Consider the following 19,871-nt stretch of genomic DNA (forward strand, 5'->3'; position numbering starts at 1 on the left):
AAGTTGAATCTTCTTAAATGCTTTCATCAGTTGAGGTGATCATGTATCTTTTGTCCAACTTTTTGTTAATGTGGCTATCACATTCATTTGCATATGTTAAACCATTCTGATACTGAAATGAACTTTATCATGGTGTATGCTATTTATGTATTGTTGGTTCAGTTTGATAATATTTTGGTGAAGATTTTTGCATTCATATACCTCAAAGACACTGACCTGTGAATTTTTTTTTTTTTTTTTTGTAGTTTATTTGACTGCATTTGGTATTGTATGCTGTCACTTCAGTCATGTCCAACTCTTTGCAGCCCTGTGGAGTGTAGCCTGCCAGGCTCATCTGTCCATGGGATTTTCCAAGCAAGAATACTGTAGTGGTTTGCCATTTCCTCCTCCAGGGGATCTTTCTGATCCAGGGATTGAACTCACATCTTTTATGTCTCCTGCATTGGCAGGCAAGTACTTTTCCACTAACACCACCTATTTGGTATTAGGGTGATGATGGTTTCACAGAATAAATTTAGGCATGTTCTCTCCTTTTCAATGTTTTTGTTTGTTTGTTTGTTAGAATTGCCTAGTGAAGCCATCTGGTCCTGGACTTTTGTTTGAAGAGTTTCTGTTCTTGTTCTTTTAATTACAAATTCTATTTCAATTCTATTGATTGAAGTGTTCAAATGATCTGATACTACTTGACTCAGTTTTGGCAGGTTACATGTTTCTGGAGACGTCATTTCATCTAGGTTGTCAAGTTTGTTGGCATATAACTGGTAATAGTATTCTCATGATTTGTGTATTCCTGTGGTATGGATTGTTGCTTCTCCTCTTTCATTTTTTAGTTTATTTAGGTCCTCTCTTTTCTTGGTGAGTCTGGCTTGAGGTTTGTTGATTTTGCTAATTTTTTCAAACCACAAATCTTGGTATTCTTGATATTTTATTTTGTAAGTTTTATTACCTTTCTCTCTGATCTTTATTGTTTCATTCTTTCTTCTGACTTTAGGTTTTGTTTGTTCTTTTTCTAATTCTTTTAGGTTGTATTCTAGATTGTTTGAAATTTTTCTTGTTTCTTAAGGAAGGCCTATATCACTATGACCTTTCCTTTTAGAATAGCTTTCGCTGCATCTCATTGATTTGGTAAGTTTGTCTTTTTCATTTGTCTGATTTCTTCTTTTATTTTTTCATTGACAGTTAATTTCTGGGTAGCATGTTGTTTATTTTCCATGTGTGTGTGTTTCTCCACAAGTTTTTTTTTTTTTTTTTTTTTTTGCGTGTGTGTGTGTGGTTGATTTCTAGTTTCATATCATTGTGATCTGGAAGGATGCCTGATATGATTTCTGTCTTCTTAAATTTGTTGTGTTTTGTTGTGTGTCCATGCATGTGGTCTACCCAAGAGTACATTCCGTAAATTCTTAAAGAGAATGTATATACTGGTTTATTTATTTTTGATATAGTGTCCTATCAATTTCAATTAAGTCTGGCTTGTTAACTGTGTCATTTAGGACTTATGTTGTCTTACTGATTTTGTCTGAATTATCTGTCCATTGATATCTGTGGAGCTCTTAAAATCACCTACTATTTTCAATTGCTCAGTCATGTCTGAATCTTTGCAACCCCATGCACTGCAGCACACCAAGCTTACCTGACATTCACTATCACCCAGAATTTGCTCAAACTCACGTCCATTGAGTTGATGATGCCATCAAGCATCTCATCATCTGTTGCCACCTGCTCCTGCCCTCAATCTTTCCAAGCATCAGGGGTATAAGCTCTTTGCATCAGGTGGCCAAAGTATTGGAATTTCAGCTTCTGCATCAGCCCTTCCAATGAATATTCAGGGTTGAGTTCCTTTAGGAATGACTGGTTTGATCTCCTTGTCCAAGGGAATCCCAGTCTTCTCAAACATCATAGTTTGAAAGTATCAACTCTTTGATGCTCACCCTTCTTTATGGTCCAACTCACATCTGTACGTGACTACTGGAAAAACCATAGCTTTGACTAAATGAATCTTTGTTGGCAAATCATGTCTCTACTCTTTAATATGCTGTTTAAGTTTGTCATACTTTTATTCCAAGGAGCAAGCATCTTTTAGCTTAATGGCTGCTGTCATCATCTACAATGATTTTGGAGCCCAGAAAAATAAAGTCTGTCACTATTTCCACTTTCCCCCCATCTATTTGCCATAAATTGATGAGATTTGATGCCATTATCTTAGTTTTCTGAATGTGGAGTTTTAAGACAGCTTTTTCACTCTTCTCTTTGTTTCATCAAGAGGCTCTTTAGTTCCTCTTCATTTTCTGTCATGTGTATATCTGAGGTTATTGATGTTTCTCCTGGCAATCTTGATTCCACTATATGATTAATCCAGTCTGGCATTTCACATGATAAACTCTGCATGCAAGTTAAATAAACAGGTGAAAATATACAGCCTTGACATATGCTTTTCCCAATTTTGAACCGTTCATTCTTCCGTGTCTGGTTCAAACTGTTGTTTCTTGACCTGCTTAAGTTATCTCCAGAGGCAGGTAAGGTGGTCTGGTATTCCCATCTCTTTAAGAATTTTCAATAGGCTGTTGTGATCCACACAGTCAAAATCTTTAGTGTCAAAAATGAAGCAGATGTTTTTCTGTAATTTTCTTGCTTCTCTATGATCCCACAGATGTTGGCAATTTGGTCTCTGGTATTATCGTCAATATGCCAGCAAATATGGAAAACTCAGCCGTGGCCACAGGACTAGAAAAGGTCAGTTTCATTCCAATTCAAAGAAAGCAATGCAAAGAATGCTCAAACTACTGCACAGTACACTCATCTCACATGCTAGTAAAGTAATGCTCAAAATTCTCCAAGCCAGGCTTCAGCAGTAAGTGAACCGTGAACTTCCTGATGTACAAGCTAGTTTTAGAAAAGGCAGAGGAACCAGAGATCAAATTGCCAACATCCACTGGATCACGGAAAAAGCAAGAGAGTTCCAGAAAAAACATCATTATCTGCTTTATTGACTATGCCAAAGCATTTGACTGTGTGGATCACAACAAACTGTGGAAAATCCTGAAAGAGATGGGAATACCAGAGCACCTGACCTGCCTCTTGAGAAATCTGTATGCAGGTCAGGAAGCAACAGTTAGAACTGCACATGGAACAACAGACTGGTTCCAAATAGGAAAAGGAGTACGTCGAGGCTGTATATTGTCACCCTGCTTATTTAACTTCTATGCAGAGTACATCATGAGAAACGTTGGACTGGAAGAAACACAAGCTGGAATCAAGATTGCCGGGAGAAATATCAATAACCTCAGATATGCAGATGACACCACCCTTATGGCAGAAAGTGAAGAAGAACTCAAAAGCCTCTTGATGAAAGTGAAAGAGGAGAGTGAAAAAGTTGGCTTAAAGCTCAACATTCAGAAAACGAAGATTATGGCATCTGGTCACATTACTTCATGGGAAATAGATGAGGAAACAGTGGAAACAGTGTCAGACTTTATTTTTCTGGGCTCCAAAATCACTGCAGATGGTGACTGCAGCCATGAAATTAAAAGACGCTTACTCCTTGGAAGGAAAGTTATAACCAATCTAGATAGTATATTCAAAAGCAGGGACATTACTTTGCCGATTAATGTCTGGCTAGTTAAGGCTATGGTTTTTCCAGTGGTCATGTATGGATGTGAGAGTTGGACTGTGAAGAAAGCTGATCTCTGAAGAATTGATGCTTTTGAACTGTGGTGTTGGAGAAGACTCTTGAGAGTCCCTTGGACTGCAAGGAGATCCAACCAGTCCATTCTGAAGGAGATCAACCCTGGGATTTCTTTGGAAGGAATGATGCTAAAGCTGAAAGTCCAGTACTTTGGCCACCTCATGCGAAGAGTTGACTCATTGGAAAAGACTGTGATGCTGGGAGGGATTGGGGGCAGGAGGAGAAGGGGACGACAGAGGATGAGATGGCTGGATGTCATCACGGACTCGAGGGACTTGAGTCTGAGTGAACTCCGGGAGTTGGTGATAGACAGGGAGGCCTGGTGTGCTGCGATTCATGGGGTCGCAAAGAGTCGTACACAACTGAGCGACTGAACTGAACTGATTATCGTCAATGTCTTCCTTTATTTCTCTTAGTACTCATTTTATATATCTGGGTGCTCCCATATTGAGTGCACATATGATAATAAGTATTGCAGCCTCTTTTGTGTTAATGTTTTTTATATAATGTCCTTTTTTAATGAACTTTTCTAAAGTCCGTTTTGTCTTATGTAAATATATCTACTCCAGTTTCTTGTCATTTCCCTTTCCATGAAGTATATTTTCCCATCCCCTCACTTTTAGTCTGTATGTATGTTTCACTCTAAAATGAGTATTTTGTGGACAGCATTTATAAGTTTTTTAATGGAATCTATAACTCTGTGTCTTTTGATTGGAACATTTTGTCCTTTAGCATTCAGAGTCATTATTGTAAAGTGTGTACCTATGTCCATTTTATTTCTTGTCTTCAAGTTGTTTTGTAGTTCTTCATTTTAATGTTTTTCCTTTTGTGGCTTAATGATTTACTTTTGTAGTATGCTTGAATTCTTTCTGTTTGGTTTTTGGAATCTATTACATGTTTTCAATTTGTGGTTAACATGAAGTTAACTATGTTGACCTATATCTATTTACTTTAAAATGATAGTCATTCAAGTTCAAACACATTTTAAAAGATGTAATTTTGGGACTTCCCTGGTTGTCCAGTGATTAAGATTTTTTGCTTTCACTGTAGAGAGAATGGGCTTGATCCCTAATCAGGGAAGTAGGATGTCCTCATGCCATGTGACACGGCCAAAAAATTAGTAAAAGACCTACTTTTTTTATACATCCATCTCTCACAGTTTATGATTTTAATCTTTTACTTTACTTCTTCATGCTTATCCTTTTACTGTTAATTATAGTTATAATCACTCTTACAATTGTTTTTATTATTTTTAAATCTCCATGCTGGTTCATTGAGATGATATTCAGCCTTTTAGATATATCTTTCATATTGTGATTTTACCTTCCTTTAGATTCTTGCTTCCTTTCTATTTACAGAAGTTTTCAGTATTTCTTTCTTTTAAAATTTAATTTTATTGCATTTACTCCATTTTACATTACACTATTCACTCAATAATTTACCCACATGGATATATTATAAAGTTTCTTTTTTTATTTTAATAATTTTTTTTTCATTTCTTATATGATATTATACATGTTTCAATGCTATTCTCCCAAATCATCCCACCATCTCCCTCTCCCACAGAGTCCAAAAGACTGTTCTATACATCTGTGTCTCTTTTGCTGTCTCAAATACAGGGTTATCATTACCATCTTTCTAAATTCCATATATATGTGTTAGTATACTGTATTGGTGTTTTTCTTTCTGGCTTACTTCACTCTGTATGACAGGCTCCAGTTTCATCCACCTCATTAGAACTGATTCAAATGTATTCTTTTTGATGGCTGAGTAATACTCCATTGTGTATATGTACCACAGCTTTCTTATCCATTCATCTGCTAAGGGACAGCGAGGTTGCTTCCATGTCCTGGCTATTATAAACAGTGCTGCGATGAACATTGGGGTACACGTGTCTCTTTCAATTTGGGTTTCCTCAGTGTGTATGCCTAGCAGTGGGATTGCTGGGTCATAAGGCAGTTCTATTGCAATTTTTAAAACAGGAATCTCCACACTGTTCTCCACACTTAGGATCTCCATAGTGGCTGTATAGTTTGCATTCCCACCAACAGTGTGAGAGGGTTCCCTTTTCTCTGCACCCTTTCTAGCATTTATTGCTTGTAGACTTTTGGATAGCAGCCATTCTAACTGGTGTGAAATGGTACCTCCTTGTAGTTTTGATTTGCATTTCTCTGATAATGAGTGATGTTGAGCATTTTTTCATGTGTTTGTTAGCCATCTATATGTCTTCTTTGGAGAAATGTCTGTTTAGTTCTTTGGCCCGGTTTTTGATTGGGTCGTTTATTTTTCTGGAATTGAGCAGGAGTTGCTTGTATATTTGTGAGATTAGTTGTTTGTCAGTTGCTTCATTTGCTATTGTTTTCTCCCATTCCGAAGGTTGTCTTTTCACCTTGCTTATAGTTTCCTTTGTTGTGCAGAAGCTTCTAATTTTAATTAGATCCCATTTGTTTATTTTTGCTTTTATTTCCAGTATTCTGGGAGGTGGGTCATAGAGGATCCTGCTGTGATTTATGTTGGAGAGTGTTTTGCCTATATTTCCTATTGACGAATTCTCTTAGTTTTTGCTTGCCTGAGAAATTCTTTGTGTATCCTATTCTAAATGTTAATATTGCTGAGTAGCATATCCTAAGCTTCAGGTTTTATCTTTTCAGAACTTTCAATGCCATTCCCTTCTGGCCTGCACAGTTTTTGCAGAGAAATCAACTGATAGCATTATGGGGGTTTCCTGATAAACTCTTCCTTTTTCTTGCTTCCTTTAGAGTCTTCTCTATCTTTCACGTTTGTCATTTTAATTAGGTATATCTTGGTGTGAGTCTGTTTGGGTTTTCCTTGGTTTGGATCTTCTGGGCTTCCTGTACCTGGGTATGGGAAGTTTTCAACCATAATTTCTTCAGATACATTTTTGATTCATTCTTTCTCTCCTCTCCACCTGGAACCCATATTATGTGTAAATTGGCACCCTTTATACTATCCTGTAGATCTCATATGTTACTTTAATTTATTTCCTTTCATTTGTCTGTCTGCTCTACTGATTAGGTATTTTCCATTATTCTATCTTCCAGTTCATGTTTTTATTCTTTTGTCATTTAGTTTACTTTTCATTGGTTTTCTTACATCGGTTTTTAATCTTGTAAATGAATTTTCTATTTTTGATTTGTTCATCTTTATAGTTTTTAGTTCCATCTTACAGTGATTTGCATTTCTATGAACAATCTTTATTAATTCCTTTAGCAATTTATTATCTCCTTTTTGGACTGGGGGGGTCTACTGTACTGGTGAGATCTTTTCTTTCTTTCTTTTTTTAAATTGGGAGTAGTTTCTCTGATTTTTAATTGTACTTTATTCTGTCTCTGTGAATTTAGGCAAAATAATTATCTAGTGTGGATGAAGATATGTTTTTATGTGGGAGCCTCCTTTTTTTTTTTTTTTTTTACTGTGTGTTCAATATTTTTGGTGTGAGGTCTGGTTTTGTTATGGGTGTCACCCATATCTTTCCTCAGAGTGTACTGGCTTTTGTCCCTTTGAGACAGAGTGTGATTGATGTTGTTGTGTCTAGAGTCTGTATTATATGTGAGGTAGAGCTTCCTCTTTCCTCCATGGCTATCACTGCCTGTCAGAGGTTGGGTCTGATTCCTGGTTGCTGAAGTAGAAGCTGGGAGGGTCAGGTCTGATCAGCTTCCATTGTTGTTGAGTATGTGCTCTGCCTACCTCAAGAGAGATGATTACTGAAGCAAGTGAGGCTCAAATTCAGTTCAGTTCAGTTCAGTTCAGTTGCTCAGTCATGTCCAACTCTTTGCAACCCCATGAATCGCAGCACACCAGGCCTCCCTATCCATCATCAACTCCCGGAGTTCACTCAGACTCACGTCCATCTAGTCAGTGATGCCATCCACCCATCTCATCCTCTGTTGTCCCCTTCTCCTCCTGCCCCCAATCCCTCCCAGCATCAGAGTCTTTCCCAATGAGTCAACTCTTCACATGAGGTGGCCAAAGTACTGGACTTTCAGCTTTAGCATCATTCCTTCCAAAGAAATCCCAGGGCTGATCTCCTTCAGAATGGAAGCTCATGAGGTTACAGCAAACCTAAGCACCACTATGTAGGTGTCCCAAGTTCCATTCAGAAGCAGCTCAGGGTAACATTCCTTTCTCTTTTGTGTTCATCCCAGATCTAGTACGGGGCAGTGATGTGGAGTTGGCTATGGGTCAAGACATTGTCAATACAGGAGTTTAAGTGGCTGCACTGTTGCCTGAGATATGTACTGTCTCTGTGGTAGACAACTCCCATAGATTTCTGCCCAGCTGTAGCACTAAGCTGTGGTGTGCAGGGGGCAGAGCCAGGATACTCTCCTTTGTGGAGTGAATCGCTGCATAACCTCACCCAAGGTCTGTCTGCTAGAGATTCAGTACCTAGCCACTGCATTTTTAGTTCTGGCTTCACTCAGACCACATTCCAGACCCTCTTGTCTACCTCTGTGTAGCTAGACTGACTTCTCTCCCAGGTCTATTTAGCAAAGATTCAGCGATTAGCCACTGCAGTTTTATGTGGTGCCACATGGTATGTGCCACATGGTATGTGTCTGCCCAGCTAGAAACACCAGCTCCAGGTGTGCACTGACAGTCATTTCTGTGGCCAGATCACAACTTAGCTGACCCCATCTGTCTCTGCACAGCTAGAACAAGTGTCCTGGTTTCATGCCAGGCTGTGGTACGAAGTGAGTTTGTGCCTTCAGATTGGGAAGTATGTTGAGGTAGCAGCCACCAGTGCAAACACTCTTTGTCCTAATTGTCAGCAAGTTAGTATGTGTGCACTCCTTGCATGTGAGTCGAGGCATCTGCAGTCCTTTTGCAGTTTCTTTTCCAGCAGGCAAGGTTTCTTGTATCATCCATGCAAGACACTGGGACAGAAATGGGGAGATTGTGATTCAATCTGTTCCCTCACCAGTGGGAGGATCTGCCTGAATGGATCTTCTCTTCCTTATGGATCCTTCCCAGGGGCATAGGTTCCCACTCAATGCCTTTTCCCCCTCATCCTACCCAGTTACATGGAGCCCGTTCTTGCAGGGATTTTTTTTTTTTTTTTTTTGTGTATATGAGATCTTCTTCCAGTTTCCAGTTTTCTGTGAGAATTATTCTATGTGTTGACACATTTCTGATGTGGTTCTGGGAGAGGTAAGCTCCATATCCTCTTACTCTGCCTTATTAATCCACCTCTCCTCCATTTACATTTTTAAAAACTTTTTATTTTTCATTGGAGTATATAATTGGTTATCAAAGTTTCAGAAAAGTAATTCAGTTATACATGTGTGTGTGCGTATATCTATATCTATATCTATATATATATATATATATATATATACACACACACACATTCTTTTTCAAATTATTTCCTATTTAGGTTATACATAATATTGAACAGAGTTATCTGTGCTATACGTTAAGTCCTTGTTGGTTATGCATTTTAAATATAACAGTATGTACTTGTAGTCCCAAATGCCCTAAGTATCCCCCTTACCCTTTTCCTTGGTAACCATAAATTTTTCCTCTAAGTCTGTGAGTCTGTTTTGTAAATAAATTCATCTGTATCATATGATATTTCTCTTTCTCTGACTTCACTTAGATATGACAACTTCTACGCCCATCCATGTTGCTGGCAAATGGCATTGTTTAATTCTTTTACCTGGCTGAGTAATATTCCATTGTACATATGTATCACATCTTGATTCTTCTATCCACATTTAGGTTTCTTCCATTTCTTGACTATTGTAAATAGTGCTGCAGTGAACAATGAGGTGCATGTATCTTTTCAAATTATGGTATTCTCAGGATATATACAAGTGAGATTGCTGGATCATATGGTAACACTATTTTTAAATTTTAAGGAACCTCCATACTGTTCTTCGCAGTGACTACCAGTTAACAGTCACACCAACAGTGTAGGAGGATTCCCCTCACTCCAGAGTCTCTTCAGTGTTTATTGATTGTGGGTTTTTAATGATAGCCATTCTGACTAGTGATACCTTAGAGTTTTGATTTGCATTTTTGTAATAATTAGTGTTGAACATATTTTCATGGGCTTATTTTCCATCTGTGTGTCTTCTTTTGAGAAATGTCTATTTAGGTCTTCTCCTATGTTTTGATTGGATTGTTTGTTTTTATGTTCCCAGGTGGCTCCGACAGTAAAGCATCTGCCTACAGTGTGGGAGACCCGGGTTCAATCTCTGGGTCTGGAAGATCACCTGGAGAAGGAAATGGCAAACCACTCAAGTATTCTTGCCTGGAAAATCCCATGAATGGTGGAATTTGGTAGGCTATAGTCCATGGGGTTGCAAAGAGTTGGACATGACTGAGCGACTTTCACTTTCACTTTTAAAGCCACATGAGCTGTTTGTCAATTTTTGAGACTAATCCAGATTAATCCCTTGTTGGTCACATCTTTTGCAAATATTTTATGCCATTCTGTGGGTTTTCTTTTCATTTTGTTTATGACTTTCTTTGCTGCTCAAAAGCTTTTAAATTTAATTAGGTCCCATTTGTTTATTTTTGTTTTTATTTCCATTATAATGGGAGACAAATTGAAAAAAGATATTGTTGCAATTTTAGTCAAAGACCATTTTGCCTGTGTTTTCTCTTAAGAGTTTGATAATCTCTGGCCTCACATTTAGGTCTTTAATTGATTTTGAAGTTATTTTTGTGTATACTGTTAAAGAGTGTTATAATTATACTTTGTAGCAGGCAGTCTTATCTCCTTTGTTGTAGATTAATTGATCATAGGTGCATGGGTTTATTTCTGGGTTTTCCATCTTATTTCATTGACCTATATTTGTATTTTTGAGCCAGTACCATAGTGTTTTGCTGACTATAGTTTTGTAAAACAGTCTAAAGTCAGGGAACCTGATTTCTTCCATCTCCGTATTTTTAAAGATTCTTTTGGCTATTTTTTGATTTCTATGTCTCCATACAAATTTTACATGAAAAATACCATCGATCATTGATAGGGGTTACACTGAATCTGTAGATTTCCTTAGGTAGTGCAGACATTTGACAATTTGATATTACAGTGTCTACAGAAAAACTTTGACTATACCTATTTATTGTTAAATTTTTGTCCTGTAATTGTATATTAACAGAACAACAGGTATGAAGTAATACAATAAGGAAATACTTAAAAACATCTACCCCAATTAATATTTTGAAGTATTTTATTGCTTATTGATATTTACATTTTCTAAGTATTTTTCCGACAATTAAGTTCAATCACTCAGTCATGTCCGACTCTTTGCAACCCAATGGACTGCAGCATACCAGGACTCCCTTTCCATCACCAACTCCCAGAGTTTACTCAAACTAATGTCCATCGAGTAAGTGATGCCATCCAAACATCTCATCCTCTGTCGTCCCCTTCACCTTCTGCCTTCACTCTTTCCCAGCATCAGGGTCTTTTCAAATGAGTCACTTCTTCACATCAGGTGGCCAATGTATTAGAGTTGCAGCTTCAACATCAGTCTTTCCAATGAATATTCAGGACTGATTTCCTTTAGGATAGACTGGTTGGGTTTCCTTACAATCCAAGGGATACTCAAGAGTCTTCTCCAACACCACAGTTCAAAAGCATAAATTCTTTGGCTCTCAGCTTTCTTTCTAGTCCAACTCTCACATCCATACATGACCACAGGAAAAACCATAGCTTTGAGTAGATGGATTTTGTTGGCAAAGCAATGCCTCTGCTTTTTAATATGCTGTCTAGGTTGGTCATAACTTTGCTTCCAAGGGGCAAGTGTCCTTTAATTTCATGGCTGGAGTCACCATCTTCAGTGATTTTGGAGCCCCCCAAAATAAAGTCTGCCACTGTTTCCACTGTTTCCCCATCTATTTGCCATGAAGTGATGGGACCAGATGGCATGATCTTAGTTTTCTGAATGTTGAGCTTTAAGCCAACGTTTACAGTCTCCTTTTTCACTTTCATCAAGAGGCTCTTTAGTTCTTCACTTTCTGCCATAAGGATGGTGTCATCAGCATATCTGAGGTTATTGACATTTCTCCCAGTAATCTTGATTCCAGCTTGTATTTCATCCAGCCCAGCATTCCTCATGATGTACACTGCATATAAGTTAAATAAGCAGGGTGACAATATACAGCCTTGATGTACTGCTTTCCCTACTGGAACCAGTCTGTTGTTCCATGTCCAGGTCTAACTGTTGCTTCCTGACCTGTGTAAAGATTTCTCAAAAGGCAGGTTGGGTGGTCTGGTATTCCCATCTCTTTCAGAATTTACCACCGTTTGTTGTTATCCACACAGTCAAAGACTTTGACATAGTCAGTAAAACAGAAGGAGATATTTTCTGGAACTCTTTTGCTTTTTTGATGATCCAGTGGATGTTGGCAATTTGATCTCTGGTTCCTCTGCCTTTTCTAAAACTAGCTTGAACATATGGAAGTTCACAGTTCATGTACTGTTGAAGCCTTGGTTGGAGAACTTTGAGCATTACTTTACTAGAGTGTGAGATGGGTGAAAATGTGTGATAGTTTGAGCATTCTTTGGCATTGCCTTTCTTTGGGATTGGAATGAAAACTGACCTTTTCCATTCCTGTGGCCACTGCTGAGTTTTCCAATTTGCTGGCATACTTAGTACAGCACTTTCACAGCATCATCTTTTAGGATTTTAAGTAGCTCAACTGGAATTCCATCACTTCCACTAGCTTTGTTTGTAGTGATGCTTCCTAAGACCCATTTGACTTCACATTCTAGGGTGGCTGGCTCTAGGTGACTGATCATACCATCATGATTATCTGGCTCGTGAAGATCTTTTTTTGTACAGTGTTTTTTTGTGTATTCTTGCCACCTCTTCTTGACATCTTCTGCTTCTGTTAGGTCCATAACATTTCTGTCTTTTATTGTGCCCATCTTTGCATGAAAAGTTCCCTTTATATCTCTAGTTTTCTTGAAGAGATCTCTAGTCTTTCCCACTCTATTGTTTTCCTCTTATTTCTTTGCACTGGTCACTGAGGAAGACTTTCTTATCTCTCTTTGTTCTTCTTTGGGACTCTGCATTCAAATAGGTATATCTTTCCTTTTCTCCTTTGCCTTTCACTTTTCTTCTTTTCACAGCTAGTTATAAGACCTCCTAGTACCACCATTTTGCCTTTTTGCATTTCTTTTTCTTGGGCATGGTCTTGATCCCTACCTCCTATACAATGTCATGAACCTTCATCCATAGTTTTTCAGGCACTCTGTCAGATCCAATCCCTTGAATCTATTTCTCACTTCCACTGTATAATCCTAAGGAATTTGATTTAGGTCATACCTGAATGGTCTAGTCATTTTCTATACTTTCTTCAACTTAAGTCTTTGTGACCCCATGGAATATAGCCCACCAGGCTCCTCTGGAATTCTCCAGGTAAGAATACTGGTGTGAATTGCCCATTCCCTTCTCAGGTATCTTCCTGACCCAGGGATCGAACCCAGGTCTCCTATATGGCAACAAAATCCTTTATCATCTGAGCCACTGTTTATCTAGTATTTTTCCTAGTTTATAATTTTCTCCTGAGTAGTCACTCTCCTTTCAAGAATGTTTTCTTCACTCCAGATTTATTGGGTACTAATTTAAATTTCAAACAACATAAATGGATTCTGGCTAACTTCAGAACAATATAAGTTCATTTGAAAAATATCTGGTACCATACAGAACTGAAGTAAAAACACACTGAGTCAGATTGGAAAACAAGTATGCATGAATCCAGAAAACTAAGCCAAAGTGATTTTATAGAAACATTCTGTTTAAAGTGATCCAGTTGGATCTAATATCAACAGGAATGTGACACTACTTTTTGAGTGATAAATAATTTTTCAACTTTCCTTATATCTTCTACTCACTTCCTCAAAGCTTTAGAGTGCATCATTGTGCATCAGTTTGGCAGAAACTAAATTGTGAACTAAGGATCAGGCTATCAGGAACAATGGAGAAAGACCTGGCACTTTGGTTCGTAGTTGAGGCAGGTTCTTGATATTTTTTATGAGACACTCACCCAGGGATGCATCTTTCCTGCTATAGAATGTAAAGGATTTGCAGGTCTACCTTGGACTTCCAGGTGGCATTAGTGGTAAAGAACCTGCTGCCAATGCAGGAGAAGAAAGAGATGCAAGGTTCAATCCCTGGGTTGAGAAGATCCCCTGGAGAAGGAAATGGCAACCCACTCCAGTATTCTTGCCGGGAAAATCCCCTGGACAGAGGAAGCTGGCTGGCTACAGTCTATGGTATCACAAGGAGTTGGACACGACTGAAGCAACTCAGCATACACAGTTAGGGAATTTACCACACACACACACACACACACACACACACACACACACGCACATATGGATTTCAATTAGTCAAAGACTGATAAATAGCCATTATATTAAAAAAAAACTATATGACATGATTTTAAAGAAAAATTTATGTAGCATAGGAAAATACATGGTTTGTCAAACTTACACTATAGGAAACACAGTGTAAGTAAAAAGAAAACTAAGAAAACACATATTTTTTCTCCTATAATCAAAATTTAATTTGGAATGATACATGTAATAGAAAGGAACAAGAAAATACAAAATTAGTGATATACTATTCTAGAGCTTGGTTATGTGATTAGAACTCATTTGTACTCTCTTCTGAATCTTTCCATTATTGTTAACAAATACTACTACAGATATTTTAAGTATCAATTTAATACAGGGAATTCAATTATTGAAAAAATAGTTAAGTGGTTAGAGGTATCAGTTCAGTTCAGTTCAGTCGCTCAGTGGTGTCCAACTCTTTGCAACCCCATGAACCACAGCACTTCATGGCACATAGATGGGGAAACAGTGAAAATAGTGGCTGACTTTATTTTTCTGGGCTCCAAAATCACTGCAGATAGTGCTTTCAGCCTTGAAATTAAAAGACACTTACTCTTTGGAAGGAAAGTTACAACCAACCTAGACAGCATATTAAAAAGCAGAGACATTACTTTATCAACAAAGATCTGTCTAGTCAAGGCTATGTTTTTTCCAGTGGTCATGTATGGTTGTGAGAGTTGGACTATAAAGAAAGCTGAGCACTGAGGAATTGATGCTTTTGAACTGTGATGTTGGAGAAGACTCTTGGAGAGTCCTTGAACTGCAAGGAGATATAACCAGTCTATCCTAAAGGAGATCAGTCGTGGTTGTTCATTGGAAAGACTGATGCTGAAGCTGAAACTCTAATACTTTGGCCACCTGATGCAGACAGCTGATTCATTTGAAAAGACCCTGATGCTGGGAAAGACTGAGGGCAGGAGGAGAAGTGACTCTATTAAGCAATATTCAGCATTTACATTATTTTGTGTTATAGTTGGTGTACTTGTTGAATTACATGCTATCATGTTTAATTTTGAGAAACTTAAAATGTTAAATCTATACATCAACATTTCTACAGAAAAAAGCATGTTTAGTTTTCAAAATTTTGCGCTGCAACTAAATTTCTAGGAACATTAAGTTCTTTATTATGATGAAAGTTCTATATCAAAATGTAGTTCCAGCAGTGAAATATCAATTAAATATTTTGTTAAGAAGTGCACTGCAACTTCACAGTGTTCTTGTCATAATTTCACCATCAGCTATAATCTAGTAAGGTGCCTACTGGCGCAGGACAAATATGACAGCAAGACTCTCAGGGGATTACTGAAATAGAAAAACATTCAAAGCAAGCTTTCAGCTGGTGTAACTTTTCATCAGGAATCATCTGATAAGTCAATAGGCTGAGAAAAAGTACAAATCCTGTCATCTTTTTGTTAACTTACATTATGAAGCTGACACTGGAGGGGGCAAGGGTAAGAGACAAGAATATGAATTATGTCATGCCTTAGGGGAAGAAAGAGCCATAGCATTAGATTTACATGGCCTGGAGTGGTTCTCACGTCTAAAAAGAAAGCCTTTTCTTTTTCTTTTTTTCCAAACCACTGTCTAGTTATATTTTCTTTTAAATCTGCAGTGATTTTCTGTGAGATTTTCTGTGGCTTATTTGACTTAAAATGGAGCATGCAGTTGAACAGTTGCAAGTACTGACTCTACATGACTTGGGCATCATCTATCATTGCTCATTTTTCTAAACTGTTGGCAAGATCCATGAACCAGTCACTATAGGGAAGCTCTTGGTCACAATTTTAGAGTGAGGCCAGTCACTCTAGAGGAAATACCAAAGGAAAAATTTTTTTTTTACTAGAAGATATTAAAATTTACATTACTGGATCATGATGGACAACATAGAAAACAATTGCCAGGGAAATTTTCAGAAACACTTCATGACTATAAGGAACATAAAAGGAATAACTATGTAAAACTCAAATTCTACAGGTCAGTTTTTGTTTTCATTTTTTTTTTTTTTTTTTTTTTTTTTTAGTTTTTTTTACATGCTTCATGAACCCCTCCCTCCCCAACATCTCTGTCATATGACAGAAGCAACTGATAGTCAGACATGGACTGGATTCAATTCTTACATGACAGTATACATGTAGAATTCCCATTCTCCAATCATCCCACCCTCCCCTCCCTCTGAGTCAAAAGTCTGTATACACATCTGTGTTTTTTCTGTCTTGCATACAGGTCGTCATTGATCTTCTAATTCATATATTGTTTATTTGTATTGGTTTTTTCTTTCTGCTTACTTCACTCTGTATAATTGGCTCCTGAACTTAATGATAGAAAGACAAAACTGTTTTAAGTGCTCTTATGCTAATACAACGGAGAAGGAAATAGCAACCCACTCCAGTGTTTTTGCCTGGAGAATCCCAGGGATGGCGGAGCCTGGTGGGCTGCCATCAATGGGGTCGCACAGAGTCAGACACGAATGAAGCGACTTAGCAGCAGCAGCAGCAGCAGCAGCAGCATGCTAATACAAATGACATGACGAAGGAAAATGTAATGACAATTTGTAACAATACAAGTGAATAATATTCTTTTTACTAAAGTAAAATTTTCATTCCTGAGCTTCTTACAAAACACACACAGTGAGTTACTGTTGCCAAAATTGGATCTATTGTACCATACCGATACCCAATACTATGAGGTGAATCTAAAGACACATAGAGAAAGCAGAAATGGGAATAAGATAGTTTCTAACTAGAAGATATACTCAGCATAGGGATCAGTGTTATGGATTACAGAGGCCTATGGATAACAGCTGCATATGGAGCCACTGTGGAGAATGATAACAAATAAAATGGAAATTTCTCCTACAGAAATTTTGTTCAAAAAAAGAAAATCCCATTAATGATTCTATCGTGCTTCAGTTTAAGGAACTAATGGAAAAATATTGACTCTGGGGTCAGGAATAAAGTTCATTTAGTTCATGATTACTTAATATTGATTTTATATCTTTGAATCTCAATTTCTACCCATATAAATTTTCATTGAATATTTTATGAGCCAACACCTATAAATCCCTTCAATTAATGTTCACTAGATCTGATCTCCTTTCTTATTCAAAGGGGCTAGCCTACTCATTATTGTCAATTAGTTCATACCATAAAATTTATACAGAAGAATGGTGTGAGTACTGAGTAAATACAGTAGTATTACTAGTTGTGGATTGTATTAAAGGACATCCCTTAATAACCTTCTAACTGACTTACCTTTTGGAAAAAACAAACACCACTCCCCCAAATTTTACTTCTTTTATTCCTGAAGTACAAATGTATATATATATATATATATATATGTATATAAATAAAATATATCAGTTCAGTTCAGTCACTCAGTCATGTCCAACTCTGCGACCCCTTGAACTGCAGCACACCAGGCATCCCTGTCCATCACCAACTCCTGGAGAGATATATATATATAGTCTTTGTTCCTAGCAGAGAGCTTCAAAAATTATGTTTCCTAAGTGATAAGACTGCTTCATTATTCTTAGGGGGTGACTGCTGAGGAGCCCCAACAGCTTTAGGATGGGGGATGGTCTCCAGAAGAATCTAACCACACAATTAGAGGGTTTAACCTTTCACTATGACCCCTTCAAACTCCAAGGAGGGAAGATTGAGTTCAGTCATATGGCCAACGACTTAATCTTAATGCCTAGGTAATGAACCCTGAAGAAAAACTCAGAACCACAATCACTGGTGAGCTTCTGGGTGGTGAATGTATCTATGTATTGGGAGAGTGGCTCACCTTGACTCCACAGGGAAAGTAGCTCCTGCCCCCTCCCTCCCAAGACCTTAACCTATTTATCTCTTCTATATGGCTATTCTGTGTTTTATACTTCATTGTAAAACTGTAAGCACAGTGCTTCCAGTAAGTTCTGTGGATCATTCTAACACATTAAACTCGAACAAGGGTCATGGGAACCCCTGAATTTATAGTTAAGCCAAGCAGTGATGTGAGTAGCGTGAGGACCCAACTTGTGGCTGGTGTCTGAAATAAGGGAAGACTTTCAGGGGACATTGGGACTCTCAGCTTGTGGGATCTGACACTAATTCTGTATAGTATCAGAATTTAAGAATGTTGCATGTGATTCAACTTGTGTTATTTGATGCTAACTCTGGGTAGTTGATGTCAGAAGTGAATTAAGTTGGATATTAAGGTTTTGTCAGAAAATTGGCATTGGAATGTAAATCCCATGCTCTGTAATTTTTCTGTGTTTCTGTAGTCATATACTAAATTACCTAACTTCAATGAGTCTCATGTTACTCATTGAAAGCTAGAGCTTCTTTTTGCTCACATTCTTTGTCATAGCATCAGTATCCTGTTATCACCCTTGGATGACTTCTATATATATATGTGTATGTTCTGTCCTGAGACCTTGAGTCTCACTCCTTTAATGGTCTCATTTCTACATCTATCTCAGCTATCCATCCCTATTAATTATCCTTATGTCTTAATATTTTCATAATTGAAAATCAAATCAAATACTTATATATCCAATAATCTCACCAAAACCATATAAATTCTTCATTGTACCTGGTTATATAACCATCCTTCAATCTCATAAGAAGATCCAAGCCATTGAATAGTATCAACTTCTCTGTGCTCATCAGCTTTTTTACTTCTCTTAATTACATAGCTAAATTATGGACCAACATTAAAATATTTTGTTATTAATATACTCACCCACTGAGCTCCAGTGTTATTCCAATATATTCTTGTTAAAAACTGCAGCCTTTAGTAAATAAATGTATGGAAATTTTGTCCATTCTGTAGCTCAGCATTGATGGAGAAAAGTCATACAACTGTATGTTAGCTCATGCATAAATTCATGACTGCCATTCCTTTTTGGGGCATGTTTTTGGGCCCAGTAATATAATTAAGTACAACTCAGTACACTGCATCACCCTCTGCTCTGTTTCTTGTCTCCTACACGGCATTATTTTCAAAGGTTCTTTTCTTTCTTTCCCAGACATGATCAAGAATAGCTGATAGAATTGCCTCTTGCTGTTTTGAGTTAACAGAAGCCTTGCTATTCACAAACGAGCAGATCTGTTTTCTATTTGCACCCATTTTTTCCTCCTTTCTGTTACAGAATTTTTTCCCTTCTAGCAAAGGGCAAATGTACCACCTGTATTATGAATTGAATACCCTCTTACCTTAGAAACATTCCCCCTTTATTTATTCCCACAGTCTTCTGAGTATTTGATCATTAAACTTTTAAAGCATCATGAGGATTAATAGACAAACTCCTCATTAACTGCTATTTTAATAGCAAACAAACTTAAAATAGCAACAACAATAAAAGCAACATTAGTCTGAATTTCACTGAGATCTTTGATATGTTTGCAAACACTCATTGCATCATCATTTCAGTTTTATTCTAATAGTTGAGCTTTTCAAAAGTTTCCTAGGACCCACTGACTTCACAACTGAATTCCTGTCAATTTACTAAACTCTAGCCGTGAACTTCCTGAGGTTCAAGCTGGTTTTAGAAAAGGCAGAGGAACCAGAGATCAAATTGCCAACATCCACTGGATCATGGAAAAAGCAAGAGAGTTCCAGAATAACATCTATTTCTGCTTTATTGACTATGCCAAAGCCTTTGACTGTGTGGATCACAATAAACTGTGCAAAATCCTGAAAGAGATGGGAATACCAGAGCACCTGACCTGCCTCTTGAGAAATCTGTATGCAGGTCAGGAAGCAACAGTTAGAACTGGACATGGAACAACAAACTGGTTCCAAATAGGAAAATGTGTATGTCAAGGCTCT

This window comes from Capra hircus, chromosome 3, assembly GCF_001704415.2.
Source record: "Capra hircus breed San Clemente chromosome 3, ASM170441v1, whole genome shotgun sequence".
Lineage (NCBI taxonomy): Eukaryota > Metazoa > Chordata > Mammalia > Artiodactyla > Bovidae > Capra > Capra hircus.